At 40.7% G+C, this 20,981-nt stretch overlaps 1 long non-coding RNA gene across 1 annotated transcript in view; it reads left to right on the top strand.

Moving 5' to 3' along the window:
• Positions 1–20,981, top strand: part of LOC140693453 (uncharacterized) — a 51,084-nt gene that overhangs the window by 18,969 nt on the left and 11,134 nt on the right. The window contains exon 3 of the long non-coding RNA XR_012069211.1: positions 18,505–18,602. This is a non-coding gene — a long non-coding RNA (uncharacterized lncRNA). The remainder of the gene's footprint in view (positions 1–18,504; positions 18,603–20,981) is intronic.

Here is a 20,981-nt window from a genome sequence, read left to right as displayed (position 1 = left end):
TGCATTTGTGTTTAACTGAGTTACTTGCAAGACTAACTAATTCTACAGCTCCAGCCCCATTCACATAAGAGTCCATCTGCATGGATTCTCCTACAGCAGTGTACAACCTGTTGTCAGATTGTTGTTTTTCTTATTAAAGTGTAGGGGTTTTTAAAAATATGCTCATGAATAGCCTTTTGTCATTTTTACACGTTATAAAACTTCCACTAGTCTGTAGCTATTTTTTCCCCTCACTTATCGTTGCTTTAATGAAGTTCTCACTTTTAAGGATTTTCAGTAAAGCAGTTTGTGGATGCTGATCACACGGGTGAGGCATTTAACTACTGTCTAAACCTCAGTCTTTGCTCTGATTCACTGTCTGGAACATCTGAACACATCTACTGAACCCCGTATACCAATGGATGCTGACAGACCTAATTAAAAAAATGCTTTTTAAGTAAAGCAAAAAATATTAACTTTGACACTGGAAACGACAAATCTCAAATTCCCTAGCTGATCTTGCTTTCTGTGATCATGAGCTACATCATGTATTTAGAGCCGACAGGCATATTGAACTACTGATTTTATTTCATCGGATTTTAGAATGCAGAACACATTTCAGGCCCACTTATAGCACCATATGTGTATCTTAAAGGATATGTACATATGATGATGTCTTTAATATAAGTACCTTATTTTATTTTAAGTACCTACTGCGGTGCACCTCATTAAGGAAAGCTTGAAATTGCAGTACTGAAATTTTTCATACCACCATCATCCCATAGCATCTCTTTTGCACTTAGATGTTGTGTGGCAGAGTATTATTCTGCTCCCTAGAAATGATCAATGTTGAAGGGGAAAAAAAAAACCCTCCTCAAATAAATATACTCCAAATCACACTTATCTGAACAATGGCCACCATTTTAGTCCATAGTCCACACAAATCCATCTACTCATACTGACTCAGAGTCCTCAACATAGACAATCCACCCCTGAATTCAGGGTCCTCAACACACATTCTATCCCCTCCCCATTCCTTGTTGGTTCTGACCTACTTTTGTCCAACGCGTCCTGCCAGTCTCTTTGCTACCTGACTGCAGTTTTTAATTTTTACCTTTGAGTTCCAGGCTGCACCTAGTGATTTCCAGAGAAACGCCAGACACTTGGCTCATCAGGAGGGGCAGTGAGGATTTCAGAAAGCTGTTAACCTAACTCACTTTCAGATCAGTGAGTGGCTGTTGTGAGCATTCCTTCTAGATCTCTGCCATGCAGGCTGCATCCACCCCAGCAAAATAACGTAGCTCATCCAACCACCTCAGCGTCCATTCATCTGGGTTTCTTCTTTCAGTGACACTCAGATGCTGCTGATGGGCATTATATATATATATATATATATATATTTTTTTTAATTGAAGTATAGTCAGTTACAATGTGTCAAATTCTGATGTACAGCACAATGTTCCAGTCTTTCATATTCACATATATATGTATGAATTCCTTTTCATATTTTTTTACTAAAGTTTATTATAAGATATTAAATATTGTTCCCTGTGCTATACAGAAGAAATTTAGTTTTTTTAGCTATTTTTATATATAGTAGTTAATATTTGCAAATCTCAGTCTCTGATGGGAATTTTTAAAGCCATATCTGGAATCCTTGTTGCGGAAGAGTCTGAGAAATATATTTTCGACCTCATAGCCTTTTGGTTAGGAAGTTGGAATAAAGGCTGACCTGGCTCACCTAACTTGTCTGCCTTTGTGAGTAAAGAGGTCTGGAGTTTCAAGTCCCAATGAAATGTCCCAGCCCTTCAGTAGCAAACTCTTAAAGCAACCAAAATGCTCCCATCTACCAGAGCATGACTTGTCCTTAGACACTGCTGGACATAACCACCGACGCTGTCTAAGGCATCGTCTTCATCTGGTGCACACTTTCTTTAGATGTGTAATATCCTGATTAACAGGACAAGCTAGTTTGGATTCCCAAGGCCACAGGCAGCCTTCTGCCTGACTTTGGTGTATATATGTTCATTGACGTGTCCTCTCTCAGATCAGCTAGAGCTGCCTGGTGTGTGGTTTCCCAGAGAATGTGGGTGCAGTGCTCCCCACCAGAGTCCTACCAGTTGTTTTATTGCAGGAAGAGAGAGAGCAAAAGAGACAGAACAGGAAGTTCTTGTCCAGCCTCAAACACAGTCACCCCCGCCGAGGGCTCTTGCTCTGGGACACACAGCAGTGCAGGTCAGCAGCAATGTGGCCCCGGTGTACTCCAAAACATGGTGTGGTTTTACTGGGTTATCTGTGTCTTTCATGGGCCCTGCAAAGTTCTCGGCTTTGTGAAATGGGGAACTAAGGAACTCCCACCCATGGCTGTAACTCCCAGGGTTTGCACCCTTACGGGTTTTGAGGATTTGCTGGCAACTCATTCTTTTTCACTGGGTCATTTCTCGGTTACACCTGCAGTCCTGTGACTTCCTTATCAGAACTGCTCCTTACGTTCGGGATTTAGTGAAAGATGCCATTTTAGCCTGTAAGTTCATGTTCAGGGAGGAGGAGGAAGAAGCACAGATCAGAAATGCTGTTTTGCTTTTTTTATTATTGTTTTCATAAGCCGTCTCCTGTTGTCGAATGGACACTGAGCAAATGAATGACTGTTACACTCCCATTTGAAGGATGAGAAAACGACACTCAGGGAGAGGAGGCAAACTTCCTGAGGTTCCAAAGACCAAAAGGGATGAGCACAGAATAAGATCCCCGCAAATTTCTTGGCTGTCATTCGCCTTTAGGTCAATGACAGAGTGCCGTGTGTAGTAGTAAAGTTGTAGCGTGCTTTTAAAAGGGTGCAGTTGTTCTTGTTTTGTTTATAAAATCACAGTGTTTTGTCTGAGACTCTGAAAAAGAGAAATGGGTTAGAAAATGTTGGTTTCTCATCCTTGGTCCTTCCTCCCCTTCACAGATATGGACCCTTCCATCTGTAGCAGGAATAAGACAGCCCCAGCCTTCCCATCTCATGAGATCAGTACTCATTCATTTCATTCCTGCCCACCAGTAGGTGATAAAGCACAGCGAGATTTTCATGTCCTGCTTCACTGATTCTTGTGAAATTAGGTGTTTGAAGATAGAAACTCATGAAAGGAAGCTGCCTTTTTTTATATAAAGTGCAGTAATTTTCCTAGCAGAGAAGGAAATTGAGGATTTTCTTCATTGAAAATCAATAGAGATTTCAAGAGCATCTGTATTTCTGATGCATAGATTAAAATGACAAAATCTAGAGGGATTACCGAAACACAAGGAAGATACCAAAAGTGTCTTTAAAGAGCTTTTCTAAGACTGGGCTTGTAAAGAGACTGTTAGTTGACAGAGACCCTCTTCTCACCCATAGTCCCTCTCCTTAGGTTGGAAAGGGCCTGCGCTTCCCATGTGTGCATTCCTGGTGCTTCAAGTGAGTTGTAGGTTAGGGCGGTGCACATGGTGCTCCCTTCAGTTTGTCCATCCTAAGTAACCCCTGGCAGTCAGAGGGCGAGTGTGTTGCAACGACGTGAACCATTCACCATGCTCTCCGTGGTGTGTGCTCATCTCAGCTCATCCAGGCTCAGGTGATGGCAGAGCAGAGAGTGGTGGCAAGAGGTCAGCCATGAGTAGGAGGGAGCAACTGGAGTGAGCTGGGGCCCAAGTGGCTAGGAGTTCCAGGTTGAATTCCCAGGACTTCCCACAGCTTATTCATTCAGCTAATACTTCTTCTGCACCTGTCATGTGCTGGTGCTTCCATTGTGAACAGAACCAAATCCCTGTCCTCATGAAGATGACGTTCTAGTGGACATAAGAAATGATAAACACAGAAGCAGATCCACGTCAGGACACATGAGTGCCGTCTACTTTGGAGTGCACAAGGTGAGATCCTTTGGGAAGGAATGTATGATACAGGAAAATGTGGGGGAGAGGATGGCCGTATCCCAGGTCTTATTTGGGTCCCTGAGATGCACCTCGTGATGTGTGGGTCCTTGGTTTGCACAGGAACGAATCCAAGAGAGAGCCACAATTCAGTAAATGTAGATTTATTCAGAGAGATATATACTCCACAGACAGAGTGGGCTGTTTCAGAAGGCAACAGAAAGGCCATGAGGCGTGAGGGTTGGGTGCTCCAGTTTAAAGGAAAAGTAGATACACACTCCACAGACATAGTGTGGGCTGTCTCCCTCAGCAGAGAGAGCAGCCACGAGGTGTGGTTGTTAGTTTTTATGCACTCAGTATTTTCATATGCTAATAAGTGGGAGGAATATTCCAACCGCTTTGGGGAAGGTGTTGCGATTACCAGAAATTGGGCCACCACTCACCCTTTGACCTTTCATGGTCAGCCTTGAACCTGTCCTGGCACCTGTGGGAGTGCCATATAGCATCCTGCTGTATTTCAGTGAGTGTGTATTGAAGCTCAAGATCTACTGGGAGTTGACTTTTCCACCGTCTCGGTGCTAATGGCTGTGCCATTCTTTTAATGGCAGTGCCCTTCCCCCTTCCCTCCTGTCTCATGAAGGAGCTCTGGACTGATTGCACAATTGCAGAGCAGGGGATAGAGTGGAAAGAACTTCATAAGTGGAAGGTGGAAGGCAGTGTTGGTAGTAGAATTCTCAAGTCAATTATAAAGTAAGGGTCTTCTGTTTGCTGGGATTACCTAGTGTCACATTAGGAAGCTGTGAGCCTTGGGGACTTCAGTGAGTGGGTGGCTCACTGTATATACTGTGTTGCTTCTTAGGCGGCTCAAGAACAGTTGGCTTATAGGTGACCCATTCACTCAAGCAGGGGTCTTTTTGGGGATTTTCTGCACTTGAGGATAACATGGGTCACATGGGGGGCAGGACCAGCCAGTCACAGCTTGGTCCACAGTCACCTAGTGCCCTCGCGGCTTTCATCCCATGGATGCGTCACCTCCCCCTCGATGGGGACAAGGTCACAAGTGGTGGGGCAGCTTCTCAGTGGCGAAGGCATTGCTCTCCAGACCCAACACTCAACAGCATGGACCCCTGGTGTTGGCCACAGTCTTGGCTAGATGAGGCTGTTGAGTAGCTGAGCTCATGAGACGTGGGTGCCATGCTTCCACTCTCACCAAGAGCTCTACTTTTGAAGGTTCTGGTCAGACAGCCATAAATACTCCCTAGCCCATAAACAAAGAACAGTCCCTTTCACTCGGGGAAGGGCACACAGAAGGAGAACGGATCATCCCGAGAGCAGGAGAGGCCAAATCAGTCCTGCCATCAGGGGTCTGACAGACGAGCCAGCTCAGTTCCTCTTACTAGTTGTTTACTTGGAGGATCTGGGGTATTTTGGTGACCTGCAAGTGTCAGGAAATAGTACACGAGGGCTTTGTAGATTTTCTGGTCCGGTGTTAACTCACCCCATTGTAGCTGTTGTGCAAGGAAACAAAACTTGGTGGACAACAGGCCATGGCCTGTGCTCCCTGGTGGAGCCAGGAGATTACAATGTTAAGAACGACTGCGGGGGCATCATTTCTATGTTGAGAGGCCAGATGGCCTTACATATCTCTCATGCTGGATGTCTAAGTTGCAAAGGAAAACTGGATTTCATCCAGCTCTCCAGCCAAGGAGGAGACCACAAGTGGCCTCCCCCACCAACTGTGAGCTCTTTGCCTCCACTGACAGCAGCATGTATAGCAAAAAGCTGGGCTGCCACCTGCGTTTCCGTGTAAACATCCGAGTAGCCACAGCAATGGCCTCGTGAGCGATGGTGTGCCCAAGGAAGCGCTGTGTGGGACAGGGGGAGGAGTGCTGGGGTCAGACACCGGGAGGGCAGGCAGGCAGTGAGGACATCTGTGCAGTGCAGGTGCCATGGAACTGAGCCAAAGGGAGGCTGGTTTTGAAGCAGGGAGCCTGGGCAGTGCCGTGTTGTTCGTAAGAAGATCCTGGGCTCTGGATCCAAGAAGTCATTGGCTTGATTCCTGACCTCAACCCTCATCTTGGGCAAATGTTTGAAGCTTTCTGTGCCTCTGTTTCTTGGTGTCCCAAATGGGGACAATAGTAGCAATTACCTCTGAGAGTCAGGAGCGCCTTTATAGATGTCATTTCATTACGCTCACAGCAGCCCACGAGCACTGTGCTAGGTCCCCCGTTTTACACGTGGCAGACGAGTAATTTTTAATCAGTAATCATGCAACTAAGAATGGTCATAATCAGCATTTGAATTTGATCCCTGTGTCCAGATAATTTCTATTCTCACTCAGTATTACTGGAATACTAGTAAAGTCAGAACAAACACTGCTGGGAAGTGGGTGCTTGAAACATGTTTGACGTCTTTGCCATTGGGGAGTGTTGAGTTCACATTCCTCATAGCCCTTCCGAGGCTCCCTGCATCTCCGGCTGCCCCTGGTGGGGTCTACAGGGCTCTGGGCAGCTTCTCCTTGTTCTCTAACCCCAAGGCTCTCTGCTCTCTGCAGGTTGATTCTCAACCCTGACTGCTGGGTAGAGCTAACGTCTAAAAACAAAAAAAGGTGGGGAGGGTATGGCTTAGTGGTAGAGCACGTGCTTAGCATGCAAGAGGTCCTGGGTTCAATTCCCAGTACCTCCATTAAAATAAATAAAGCTCAATACTCCCCACAAAAATAAAAGAAGTATTTAAAAAATAATAAACAGTACAAAGGCCCCACTCCAGGCTGTGGTGCACTATTTTTTAAAGGCTCCCAAATGCATCCCATATGCAGGAGGGTGAGAGCTATCCCTATACACCTCTTGTGAGCTTGTCCACTCACACCAATTAGCCTCTTGAAACAGGAAAACTACTTGGCTCAGCCTAGAACTTTCTCCCGATTTCTAGACTTTTATTTGCCTACTGCACATCTCTCCTGGAGCCCACAGGCACCCAGCCAGAACTGAATCAGTTGTCTCCTCTCATGACTTGCCCCTCTTCCTGCCCTTCTTTTTTTTTAATATTTTTTATTCATTTATAATCATTTTACAAGGTTGTGTCAAATTCCAGTGTTCAGCACAATTTTTTAGTCATTCATGGACATATACACACTCATTGTCACATTTATTTCTCTGTGATTTATCATAACATTTTGTGTATATTTCCCTGTGCTATACAGTGTAATCTTGTTTATCTATTCTACAATTTTGAAATCCCAGTCTATCCCTTCCCACCCTCTACCCCCCTGGTAACCACAAGTTTGTATTCTCTGTCCATGAGTCTATTTCTGTCCTGTATTTATGCTTTGTTTTTGTTTGTTTTTGTTTTTTAGATTCCACATATGAGCGATCTCGTATGGTATTTTTCTTTCTCTTTCTGGCTTACTTCACTTAGAATGACATTCTCCAGGAGCATCCATGTTGCTGCAAATGGCATTATGTTGTTAGTTTTTATGGCTGAGCAGTATTCCATTGTATAAATATACCACGTCTTCTTTATCCAGTCACCTGTTGATGGACATTTAGGCTGTTTCCATGTTTTGGCTATTGTAAACAGTGCTGCTATGAACATTGGGGTGCAGGTGTCATCCTGAAGTAGATTTCCTTCTGGATACAAGCCCAGGAGTGGGATTCCTGGGTCATATGGTCATAAGTCTATTCCTAGTCTTTTGAGGAATCTCCACACTGTTTTCCATAGTGGCTGCACCAAACTGCATTCCCACCAGCAGTGTAGGAGGGTTCCCCTTTCTCCACAGTCTCTCCAGCCTTTGTCATTTTTGGATTTTTGAATGACGGCCATTCTGACTGGTGTGAGGTGATACCTCATTGTAGTTTTGATTTGCATTTCTCTGATAATTAGTGATATTGAGCATTTTTTCATGTGCTTTTTGATCATTTGTATGTCTTCCTTGGAGAGTTGCTTGTTTAGGTCTTCTGCTCATTTTTGGATTGGGTTGTTTATTTTTTTCTTATTGAGTCGTATGAGCTGCTTATATATTTTGGAGATCAAGCCTTTGTCGGTTTCACTTGCAAAAACTTTCTCCCATTCCGTAGGTTTTCTTCTTGTTTTATTTCTGGTTTCCTTTGCTCTGCAGAAGCTTGTAAGTTTCATTAGGTCCCATTTGTTTTTTCTTGCTTTTATTTCTTCTAGGAGAAAATTTTTGAAATGTATGTCAGATAATGTTTTGCCTATGTTTTCCTCTAGGAGGTTCCTGCCTTTCTTATTTCAGGGAATGGCATTATAAATTAGACACTGCCAAAGCCAGAAAGCTGGTCGGCATCTTTGTCCCCTTCCTGCCCTTCCATCACACCTGTGGCCAATCCGTCCACCTGCTGAAATGTTTTCTTCTCTCTCCTCCTGGCAGGGCCTCAGCAGGCCTTCACATGAACCTGCCAATAGTCCTCCCTGCCTCTATCTTGTCTCTTTCTAGATCACTTTGCATGTCTCCTCTACCTTGGAGGCACACAGAGCCCTTTGTGATGTGCCCCTGTGATCTCTCCACCTGGTTGCCTCACCTGCCTCCCACACCCTGTGCTCGCTTCTAGACTATTTGCAGTTCCTGGAAGGGACCTGGCTCTCTTTGGCCTCCCTCCTTTGCATGTGCAGCTCCCCAGGGAGAAATGGCCTTAACATTATAAGTTCACCTGATCACTTCTAGGGCATCTCAGAGCTCACCACAGTGGTTCTCTCCTCTGGGAGAGCCTTGGCTACAGTTCCGGCTCCCTGCCCCGAGCACCCTCTGCTGACTGTTATCCAAGCCCTCTTAACACGCCTCCTCAGCCATCATTTCACAATGAGTCCTGTGCACCTAGGAGCTCCCGGAAGCAGGGACTGTGTCTTTTTCCTCTTTATTCTCAGAGCATTGTAGAGACTCACGTACAATGGTGGAGGACATAGTGGTTATTCTGCAATTTCTCTAGAGTTGGGGCCTAGGGATAACAGTCTGGTGGGAAGAAGGGCTTAGGGGATTCACCCTGAAGCCACATTTTCAATTAACATTTCATGTTGTTTTTGTCTACTATTTAAAATTACGAGTCTTAAAACAGAATGATGATTTCTAAAAATTACCGATGATTGAGGAAAATGGCAGTTTTCCATATTTAAGAATATTATTTTAAGTTTGTGTGACTGGGGTGGTGGAAAATAGAAATGCAGGGGCTACTAAAGTATTCTCATCCCCTTCCCCACCCTCAGATCCTTTGGACAGAAGAGACAGAGTGATGTGAGGAGAAGGCTTGGAGGGTGCACCGTGCATTGCTTTTAAATTGTGACAGTTACTTGTGCTTTTTTTTTAATTTTTTTAATGGAGGTAATGGGACTTGAACCCAGGACCTTGTGCATGCTTAGCACGTGCTTTACCACTGAGATATACCCACCCTTCCCCCCGATATTTGTGTTTTTAGTGGGCATAATATGCTGGAAGCAGGTACTTTAGCATCAGATAGTCACCTGCCTCTGACCATCACGTTAATACCTTTCCCTTGAGCTAGAGAGCTTGTCTGTTTCCAAAAGTTCAATAAATTATCTTCATTTTCTTTTTTCTTAAAAAAAAGGTATTAACTCATTTTTCTCTTTAGTATCGCCTATAAATAAAATGTGATTTTATTAACCATTTACCAAAGTGTTAAGTGTAATAAATATTAAGTACAGATTTCTGAAGCATCAGTCATCACTGAAGATCCACATTCTGCTGTTCTCTCTCTCTGTTAGTCACCTTACTTCTGGAGTTCTGGAATCAGCGCCAGGCAGTGCTTGAGTACAAATGGGACACGGTTGAGCAGGAAGAACAAGTCTGGCCAGAATAGGAGGCACGTTGTCCCCACGTGGAGATAGATGAGATTACCCAGGAAAAGCGGGTGCTGTTTAGATGCACTTTAGTGTGTTTACTTCTGGACTTGTCAGCCTTGGCTGCATGTTGGAATCACCAGGGGACCTTAAAAAATGTTGGTGCCTGGATTCCATCACTGCAAACTCTGATGGTACTCAGTGGCCTGGGGTGCATTCTGGCATAGGGAAGTTTTTAAAGCTCCTCTGGTTATTCTAATGTGCAGCCAAGTTGAAGGAGCACTGCCTGGAATGGTGGACACAGAAGAGAAGTGAGGTCCTTCCTTCATAATAACAGAAAAAAGGGGAAAAGAAAAAGACTGGTATAAGTGTATATGAAAAGAGGCATTGATCTGTATCCTTTCATAACACCAATAAAAAAATGCAAAATATAAATTAGCTGCAATGACACAGATGTAGAAGGAAAGACAAATTGGTTTTTATAGTTGACTCCCATTTTTTCACATGCAACTTCATTATTGCAGCCTCCTTTTCATCGTAGACTAGGTGCCCCTTTGTCTTGAACTAAGTCCCGGTCACTGCTCCCCCTTCCTATTGGGATGTGCACAAAGAAGCATGACTCTCATCCTAAAGTCAGAGAAAGGGTAGAAGAAGCAGGGAAACATTTGTTGAGGTGCCATCAGTATTTGAGCAGTGTTTGAGCTAGGCATTTTACATAATTGGAAATGTAAATTTATTGCTGCCACTCCTGCTGCAAAATTAAAAAAATAAAACTATATATCTTTGTATCAACATTCCAGAGCTATGAAAAGATGATTTTTGAGTCATCTGTATTATTGCTTCTTTCCATCAGCTGAGATAATTTAGAGCTGATGGTGCTTGCGGTCAGCAGCAACAGGACAGTAGGTTGTGAGCATGAATAACTCTTGGGAAAAAAATGCTTTTACTAGGATCATCTGAAAATGTCTCCAAATATTGATTTAATAAATTGAATCACAGATCTACAGAATGTTGGCACTGAAAAGATATGGAGGGAGTAGGTCAAACTCCTCTTTTTATAAATGAACAAAAATGAGGTTCAGCTACCAATAGAAAGTGACATTGGTCTTTTACAATGTAATAAGCTTCTAATAATCCCCATTATGAATAGTTCCCATTGTTTACAACTGAAGATGTGGGTAAAAGCGTATGTTGGTGAAAGACTGTACATTCAGAGATGAAAGCTGAAACTAAGACAAAATTAGATGTTCATAATGCTTTTGAGTCCTGAAAAACAAAAACTTATCATATTGGCAGCATACAAAAAATACTGAAGAAAAGTTTTTTGGTCATTTAAACTGCCAAGTTTAAATTTAAAATTGCCAACTAATAAGTTTAAATTTTCATTGAAACATGCTTGTTGAAAAATTGAAGATGAAGACTCATTTAACTTTATCATTCTTCCTTATTTAAAAAATTGCCTTATTTTTTTTTAGTTTTTTATTTGAAGTATTTTACTTTACTTGCGAAAGCATGCTCCATTGTTTAGAGAGGCCAGCGTCGTGGTAGTGAGTTCTTGCGAATGAAGTTGCCTAAATTCATATTTGAACACAGCAGCTTACTTCCTAAGTGATCTTGGACAACTTAACTTCTCTGTGCCATTGTTTCCTATAAAATAAGAATAAGAGAGTTGCTTCTTCATGACAGTGGTAAAGACGGGTCGAAGTAATGTACAGAATCTACTTGGAAGGCCTCCTGGCAGAGAGGAAGGGCCATGTACTTAGTTACAGCTATTATTATACTATATCTGGTTTTATAATCCAGGTAAATCTTGAGTCTTACTGATTTCATCTCTTAAAAAATTCTAAATATAAACTCTAAAATGGAAATTCTTAAACTTCATAGTTGTAGCTAATTAAAACATAAAGTTCAACCAAGAAACACACAGTAGAGACCAGTTAGCTGCAGACAGCTGTGATATTTTCTGTCCTGCACAGACTCTAAGCTGTAACTACCATCACTTCTGAAATCAAAGGCAAGCTAAGGAATAGAGCTTTAAAGCTTGGCCTGGTCAGGTGTTCAGACCATGGCAGGGAAACAGTTTACTGTTCACATGTGAATTTTCAAAAAATAGTATTAAAACGAACACTGTACATATTTTGTTGTGCGTTTGACATCGTTAACAGAAAAGAAAAAGAAAAAAAACAGAAAAAAACCCATGCATTTACAAACAATGAGGCTATGTCTGAAAATTATTATTTTTTTATATTATGTTTAGGATTTAGTGACCAGTTAGGAAAAATATCATTTCATTGGTGTAATCCCTTGATTGACTAAACTTGTTTTTTAAATTAGGAAGAAGAGCGTGTTCCCTTTACCACCTGGGGAAAGTGTATACATATAACCCTTTGTGCAAGTGCTCTATTTCTGGGTAAGAACCTGCCACAGACTTTTAAAATCTAATGTGAAATGCTGAGAAAACTGAAAGTCAAGCTGGGAACTATGTAGTCTCATAGAGAAAACTTTTTCCAGAGAACATCTGAGCCAATGCAGGGTGCCACTCTGGAGGTTCCACAGTCTCTTCTGCTCACAGTGCTTCACCCAATTCTTTTCACCTCATTTGTTCAAATCAGATCAGTGGTTTAGGATTCTCCAGGGTCTGATTAAGAGACCAGTTGGAGGCATTAAGATTTCTAAAATTTTCCAAGTGTAACAGCCAAGGTAAAATATCCAAAAATAGCCTAACAAAAGGATAGTAGGAACTATCAAAAAATAAAAGTAAAAACTACTGAAAGGTATAAAAGGTGCTTTAATCACATGATTCTAGATTAAAAGATCATATCTCCAAAGTATCAGAAATTATAAAATTCTTTTGGGTTTATTGTGAATAAAATAATATTAGTAATATAATAATTAATAAGATAATGAGAGTTTTACTTGTTCAAGAATAGCCAGATTAGAAAATAGGGCAGGAAGTCCAGATATGGGCTCTGATATCAATAATAATTTAATATAAGAGATGGAAGGCATTACAAATCAGGGAGATAAATAAAGGTTATTCAGTGAATAGAACACTTGTTAGCTACTTGGGGGGAAAAGAAAAGATTGAAATCATACAGTGAACCATATATTGTGATAAATTCCAGAAACACTTAAAAAGTAACACAATTAGAAAAAAAAAAACTAGAAATAAATATGGATGAGTATACAGCCTCTAGATGAACAGTAAGTTTCAGAGGAAAGTATACAAAGATTTCCATGCATCAGAAGCATCCTAATTTTAAACAAAACACCAGAGGATGTTATTTGTTTACAAATCCGACCAGGGGCTAATTCCTTCAATACATAGAGAGTTCAGATCACTTCAAAGGTAACATCAAAAAATCTCAGGAGCGCAGAAGGCCGAAAAGATGAACACACATTCACAAAGGAAAAAATAGATGTCACACTTCAATGGTAATTCACTCAGTGCACATCAAAATGAAATAGTTTTCCACCTCTCAAGTGACACAGCTCTGTTTATGAGGATGAAATGCCAGTGATCACCAATACCATGCCTAGTTACTGGATAATTTTTGTGAAGTATGGTTGATTTACAATGCTGTGTTAAATTCTGGTGTACTCCTCAAGCCTTCTTAGAAAGCAGTCTAGCAGTTGATATCAAGAGTCAAAAATACTCATATGTTTTAATCCACTAATTCAGCTTTGAAAAACTTTTAATCAGGAATTATTTCAAAATGGCAGGGAAAAGTCAGTATGGATGCAAGTCACAGACATACTTTTATATGTATGTGTATAAATATATATATAAAATCTCAGCCAAAATATTCTTCCAACCCTTCACAAAGTAGAATAGTATGCAGTCATGAAAAAGTGTGTCCATGAAAATATTTTATGACATGTCAAAGTGTTATGATAGATTTGAGGATAAAATTAATATATAAAATGATTTGTAATATACAAACAATGCACCGTTCTGAAGGAATTATGTCTAAAGGTCGAAGCAATTATTCTTATTTTATTTTTTATTCATTTTCAGAGTTGGGGTCTTTTGATTGCAGGTGACAAAATCAATCTCCAATGTGTTTAAATAACAACCAAAAAATGGGGATGCATGGGATTTATTGGTTCCTGTAAATGAAAACCTCCAGTCTGAGGTCTGGCTTCAGTCAAGGAGAGATACTCTAGCCCAGATGATGTCAAGGGCTGCTTTTGTCCTGTCTTCATTCTGTGTCCAAAGATGTCTCAGCATGATGCTTCTAGGCACGCAGCATCCCAGATCATCCATCCAAACCAAGACAGGTCCCTTTTGGCCCCTTTCTCTCTTGATAGAGGAAGCTTATGATTCACATGGGCACCAGCACATATCTCCTCACATAATAGTGGCTCTTCCTGGGTTATTTGCCAATTCTCCAATCATGTGCGAGGCCAATACAATGAGGGGTATTATTTGTCTTAAACCAACTGAGATCTACTTCTGGTGCTTCAGAAAGAGTGGGTCAATCGAGGTTAAATCACAGGACTAAAAACGAAAGGGAGGTTACTTATCCTAAAGCAAGTTCTGGGTCCTCTTCTAAGACTGGGGACAGATACAGGACAGAAGTTCTGTCCATTACTGAGTGCTTTCAAATTTTCTTTAATGAGCAAATGTTAAATTTATGATCAGAAAAGATGATAAATAAGAAACTTAAGGAAGGAGAATGGAAAGCTTTCCTGTTTCTTAAGAAATATTGAACCCATTAAGTGCTTGGAAGAAAAATGGAAATGTTTCAAGTTTGTAAAAGTTCTGAAATGAATTAGAATTGATTTTACAGACCATGTAGGAGACAGTGCTATACAGTTAGTGTGTCTTTGGGCTCTTTGAGTATTTCAGTACTTTCACATAAAAGTTGCTTCATTTGGGGCAAATTGCATCATTTCCACGTGGCTCTATTTCCTCATCTGTAAAAGAGATATAATATTACTTTCCCCACAGGGTAATTGTGAGGATTTTGAAAAATAGATGTGTGCTGAGGCAATAGTAAGCATTTAAGGATTCTTAACTTTTATGTTTACTTAATACATAATTAAAAAATTATTATGCAGACTTTTAAAAAATGCATACTATTTAAATGGCCTATATGTGCTGTACAAGAGAGGAAGGCTTAATATACCTTCTATAATACATTTTTCTCAGCCTTAACTAATTTTCACATTTAATCACACACACACCAAAAAGTTATTCCTTTCACAAGCATGAAGACTTAACTGTGAAGGAAAGGATGATGAAAGAGAGTAGAGGAGAAAATAAAATGCTTTCTCTACAAACTGATGGCTTAAAAACTAAGAAAAACGCCTTTTTAAGACTTTGGTCCATCAACTGGTGACTGGATAAAGAAGATGTGGTATATTTATACAATGGAATACTACTCAGCCATAAAAACCGACAACATAATGCCATTTGCAGCAACATGGATGATCCTAGAGAATGTCATTCTAAGTGAAGTAAGCCAGAAAGAGAAAGAAAAATACCATATGAGATCGCTCATATGTGGAATCTAAAAAACAAAAACAAACAAAAACAAAGCATAAATACAGGACAGAAATAGACTCATGGACAGAGAATACAGACATGTGGTTACGGGGGGGTAGAGGGTGGGAAGGGATAGACTGGGATTTCAAAATTGTAGAATAGATAAACAAGATAACATTGTATAGCACAGGGAAATATACACAAAATGTTATGATAAATCACAGAGAAAAAAATGTGACAATGAGTGTGTATATGTCCATGAATGACTGAAAAATTGTGCTGAAAACTGGAATTTGACACAACACTGTAAAATGATTATGAATCAATAAAAAATGTAAAAAAAATAATAATAATAATTAAAAAAAGACTTTGGTCACCATATTCATAGCTAATATTTAGGTAGAGTTTTTCACATGCCTGCGGTTAATGTTCCAATTGTTTTCACAATTAGTAACTAATTGACTCATCACAATGGTCCTATAAATTGCTATTATTATCCTCCCATTATATGGGTGAGGAGATTGAAGCCCCTAGAGGTTAAGAAATTTCCACAAGGCCCCACAGCTAGCATCGGAGCTGGGATCCAGATGCAGGAGTGTGGCTCCAGGGGGGGCTTGTAAACACTCCCTCTGCTCTCCCCTGCAGGTGCAAGCCAGCCACCCGCTGTTACTGTAAATAACATGATGTGGTTCACTTAGTCCTGAAATTCACATTCTTTGTAGCTTTCTGTCTGGGGCAGTCATCAGGAGCAGCCAGGGACACTGAGTACATGCTTCTGGACTATGACCAAGAAGGTAGATGGAAGGAAAACAGTTTAAAAATGGGATCTTTAATGTGCATTCTTCAATGGGCAGGAAAAAACCTGCCAAGTGAGGAACTGAAACCCTATCAGCCACGTGCAAATTATGCTTCAGACACCCCCGCTGCCCTTGGGTCCACACAGTCAGAACTACAGGGGATCAGGGACATGAAACTTATGTAAATGCAGGGAGTAGGAATACCTGCCATTTTAAGATCTCAAGGAGTATGAAAAGCATGTGAAGCTTTCATCAGCAGAGACCTGCTGTCACTTCCACTGTTTCCCTCAGGGCATGTCCACAGCTTCACTGGTTTTATTCAGAATGAAGACGATAGCTAGCACCTGCTGACCCCTGAATCAGTGATAGGTTCTCCCTTGAAAGGAAGCATATCCCCTTCATGGGTTACAACTAGTTCATAACCTAAGTAATTCTACAGATGTAGAAGGGATACTTTCATTGGTTCTGCTATCACAGACTTCCCTCCAAAATATCATGCCACCAGTTACCCCATTTTCACCCATTAAAATATACTTAACAGGCTTCCTTCTTTAGTGCAGTTTTAGGTTTACAGAAAAATTCACAGAAAGTGGAGTTCCCATATATTCCCTATGCCCTGCACACAGCTGCTCCTGCTGTCAGCATGTTACATTACTGGATGCACTCATTCTTTTTGACATCTTTCATTCCTCCTCCCCTAAAATTTAACATGCCTGATATTCACGTCTCATGGCATTTACGTGCGATTTATATCACTTCTCACGTTTATGTGAGGTTTACAACACATGCATGTTTTCTGTTTAAGCTGGGTTGGGGGCAAGTTTTCTGTGTAAAAATACGATCATTAGTGAGTCTTATGCTGCTGGGTTTTTGGGTTGTCAGGTCCTGTTGACCATTGCTTCAGTTATTGGGATCATTGTCTAAGGACTTTCAGTGTTCATTGTATTTTCTGCAAAACTTCCCAAGAACCTGAATGGAACAGACCCAATCCAAAAGTACCTGACTGTGCAGGTGGGCCACGCCCATCACTGCTTCCCTCATCAGTTTTATCATCATGGTGACCCTGAACGCCATATATGAGAAAGTGGCAATCATGATGACTGACTCTGGTAAGGTCCTCCTGCAGCTGAGATAATTTCTACACTAGTTTTAGAACAAGGTCAAAACAGAGACTATCTTTTAAGCACTTCAATTGCAGTACATTACAGTCTTTAGTTAACTTCAAGTGTAAACGTATTTTCTCTAGCCTATGTGAGAAGTGAATTAGCTCCATTTTTGCATTAGTAAAAGGGACAAAGGAAGCTTTAGAATGTCCAAACTCTGTGTAAATATGTCAGTGCTTAATAATAATTTCAATTACATTAGATAATGTACCCTATTGTTGAAAGTAAATAGTCTCTGTATTGCAAATAAGTGGAAGAGGGTCGTGGTTCCAGTGGCAGATTTGCTTGTGCGTTACGGAGAGGACAATTAATCACACTGTTATATGTCTTCCCCCCATGCTGTTCCCGTTAGTGTAGCTCTATTCTCATCAGCTGCGACTTCTATAATAAATGTTTCTTCTCTCTGGCTTGTATCCCACCCAGCGGCTTAGCGGCCTAAGTTAAGTGCTTCCCACACATTGCATGTGGCTGGGTGGTTCTCCCAGTGGTCTGCTCAGTTGTCATCTTCTGAAAATACTAAGACCAATTCAAATTCTGAACTAGAAGGATGACCCGTTTTATGTTCCCCAAATGCTTCTAGCAAGTTGCCCCGTGTTTTGTTTGTCTTCTTCAATAGTCCTACCTTACTGCCGTTCAGGGAGACAAGAGAATATTATTTAGCAGGATGTTTAGAAGTAGCTTTCTTTCAAATTACACCTGACAAAGGAAATTTCTTGCCCATTAGATACTTATGTGCTTATAAATTTTAAGGAACGGGTGACTTTTTTTTTTGCCTTGTGAGATATTTCGTTCTTAGTGGGAGAAACTCTTACAACAGTGTGTACAGTTGGAATTAACATAGTGGATATGTTAAGAAATTCAAAAGAGCTGATATGAAAACAGTGTGAATTGTGTGTGTGTATATATATATATATATATATATATATATATATATACATACATATTTAGCGTGTTAACTCATGTGTCCGTGGCTTTGATTAGGGTCTCAAAGCCGTTCACAATTTTGCAGACTTAACTTTTCTTTATTCTAGCTGCAGAGCTCCCAAGGACCAGACTGACTATGAGAACAACCCAGCCATGAAGGTGTTCTTGTTCCACTTTGTCAACTACTACTCCTCGTGTTTCTACAACACATTCTTTAAGGGCAGATTTGTGACTTATCTGTGAGATCTGGTGTATTGGCTGTAAAAATACAGAAATGAAGAGGTGTGAATACAGCTTTGTGTTCTGACAGTCTAACCTGTTTCAGGTTTTCTCTTAGTTGCCCAATGAAGAGTGTCTTTACTCTCTGTTCCTTAGATATTTTAGGCATAAAATAATGACTTTATTTCATGTTAGAGCTATCCAAAATTTAAATGAGATTTTCTTTCTAATATTCCAGTGTGACTCAAGTGGCTGTCTCCTTGAACTGATGACACAGCTGACAATAATCATGGGAGGACAGTCCATCTGGAATAACATACAAGAGGTGTTACTTCCGTGAGTACTCAGTCATGTGATCTTGGGGTGAGAACGGCCCACCCACCCACGTCATTTTCCTGCGTGGCCATCTCTAGAACAGGGGAGACTCTCTGCTTATTAAAGCTCTCCAGATAAGATGATCCAGCCAACATTATAAATGTACCTGCTGTTTAATAATTATGTTTAAATACCTTCCTTTTTATGTTTAACATAAATCCTCAAGTGCTATAGTCTCTGCTTATTAGCACAGCACTGGGGACTGACTGATCAGAGCCCTTTTTGGGGCCATGAACTAAGTTTTCCTACAACTTCCTGCAAATTTCTCCTCCTTTTATATATGCATTTAAAAATCCATAACAGGAATTTGTTGAGTGCCTAGTATGTGCTAGTCACTGTATTAAATGTTGTACATATATGTATGTGTGCATGTGTGTGTGTGTACAATTTAATCACCCAAACAATCCTTATTCTTATCTTCCTTTTGCAAATGAAGATCCTGTGGCTTAAAGAGGGTAACTGATTTGCCCAAGCTCTCATTGCCAATAAGAGACCACTGTGGGACTCAGATGTAAGACCCTATCTCTCTGAATCCAGGTTCTTCTAAGGACAGAGACTCTCTTAGTGTCCTAAGGCACAGGGTTACATAATGTTTTAAGAGACACTGTCTAAAATAATAACAACAGAGGTTTTGACTTACTGTTCTCTTCCTAAAAATGAGAAAAGCAGATGTTAGCAAAGGTCACACTGTCCTTTTGATTTTCACATAAGCCCAATCCCACATCAAAGTGGACAGTCCAGTGTTATCTGCAATTTCTGAACATTTCAAGGAGCTTACTGTATTCGCTTTCTGTTGCTGTTGTAACTAGTATCCCCAAACATCATGGTAGTAGGAAGAAAAAAGAAAAAGTCTCCACTAAACAACACAAATTTAACCTTGTAGGGTTCTTGAACGCAGAAGCCTGATGAAGTCAAAGTGTTGACACGGCTGTTTCTGAAGGCCTCAGGGGAAACTGTATCTTTGACTTTTCTGTCTTCCAGAGGCCACCTGCGTCTCTTGGCCTGTGACCTCTTTTCTCTGTCTCAAGGTCAGCATGGTTGTGTGCCTCTGACTCTGAACCTGTGGTCAGATCTCCTCTCCTCTCTCCCCTCTTCTGCCTCCTTCTTCCTCCTTTAACGACCCTGGTGATTACACTGAGCCCAAATCTATAATCCAGCTGGTCTCTCTTAGAGTCGACTGGTTAGCAACCTTAACCACATCTGCAACCATAGGCCCCTTTGCCAGGGAATCTGACCTCTTCCTATGTTCTGTGGATGAGGACATAGACATATTGGCGGGGAACATTTTTCTGCCTACCACACTAACCTTTTTAAGATAATTTCTGGCTTTGAGTATCTGTTTTCATGAAACTGTTGATCTCTCTTCTGTCTTGCCTTCCACACCAGCATTATGCTCCTGGCCAACCTAACTGCAGAGCTCGTCCCTCTCTGTGGTGTCCCCCAAAACCACTTACACAAGCAGGTGTTATTGTTGTTTGTAGCATGGGGGAGAAACTCAAACAACTTGAATTTTGAAATAAAAAACCTCCATCATTTTAAAATCTTCCATGCCACTATAAAATTTTATTTTTTTAACTTTGTTTTTTAATTTTTAAACTATTTTAAACTTTGTAACTTTTGTTAAACTGTACTTTTTTTCTTATCATCCTTCATTGTAGGCTCCAGAAACCTGGTATTCTGCCCACCGCATCCAAGTTTCCTTTCATTGTTTCTCCTCCCTTTCTTAACCTTCCTTCTCTCTCCCTTATTACCAAGTTTCTGTCCATTCTCTTTATAGGGCAGTTAAATTATTTTTTCTTTCTTTCTTTCTGTTTTTGCAGAATGAACACATTTTCGTGTCAGTGTGTCCTTCCACATTTCTTCACAAGGGCTTCATCTTTCAGCTTCAGTGTGGATTCCTGGGGTCTGTCTCGAAACAAAGGAATTTCCCTTGTCCCCCAGCTCACCACGCCCCTCAAAAAAATGATTCTGATCTCCGCTGTGAAATGAAACTTTTTTTTCCCTACTGTGCAGTAGACAACCCTTAACCTGAGCTCACAGTCAGATATTTCCAGAGGAGTAAAAGTAGGTCATGTGCAAATAATACTACTTTTCTCTGTGAAAAGTAATAGATCAGATAGAGGAAACACTTAACTCAGATTACTCAAAAGAATTTCCTGAAGGAAATAAGTAAATTATTTAATACTAAATTTTGTTGAATCTGGTAATCCGTGAGCTATTTTTACCAATCAAGAAGGATATATTTCCAAAACTGTTACTTAGCAATTTATGTGAAATGAAACTTGCTCACATGAACTAGTTTAAAATAAAGGATGCATTATAGTATCTGTGGTCTGTTTA

This window comes from Vicugna pacos, unplaced genomic scaffold (assembly GCF_048564905.1).
Source record: "Vicugna pacos unplaced genomic scaffold, VicPac4 scaffold_19, whole genome shotgun sequence".
NCBI classification, from domain to species: Eukaryota; Metazoa; Chordata; class Mammalia; order Artiodactyla; family Camelidae; genus Vicugna; species Vicugna pacos.
This window is presented reverse-complemented; position numbering and strand designations above follow the sequence as displayed.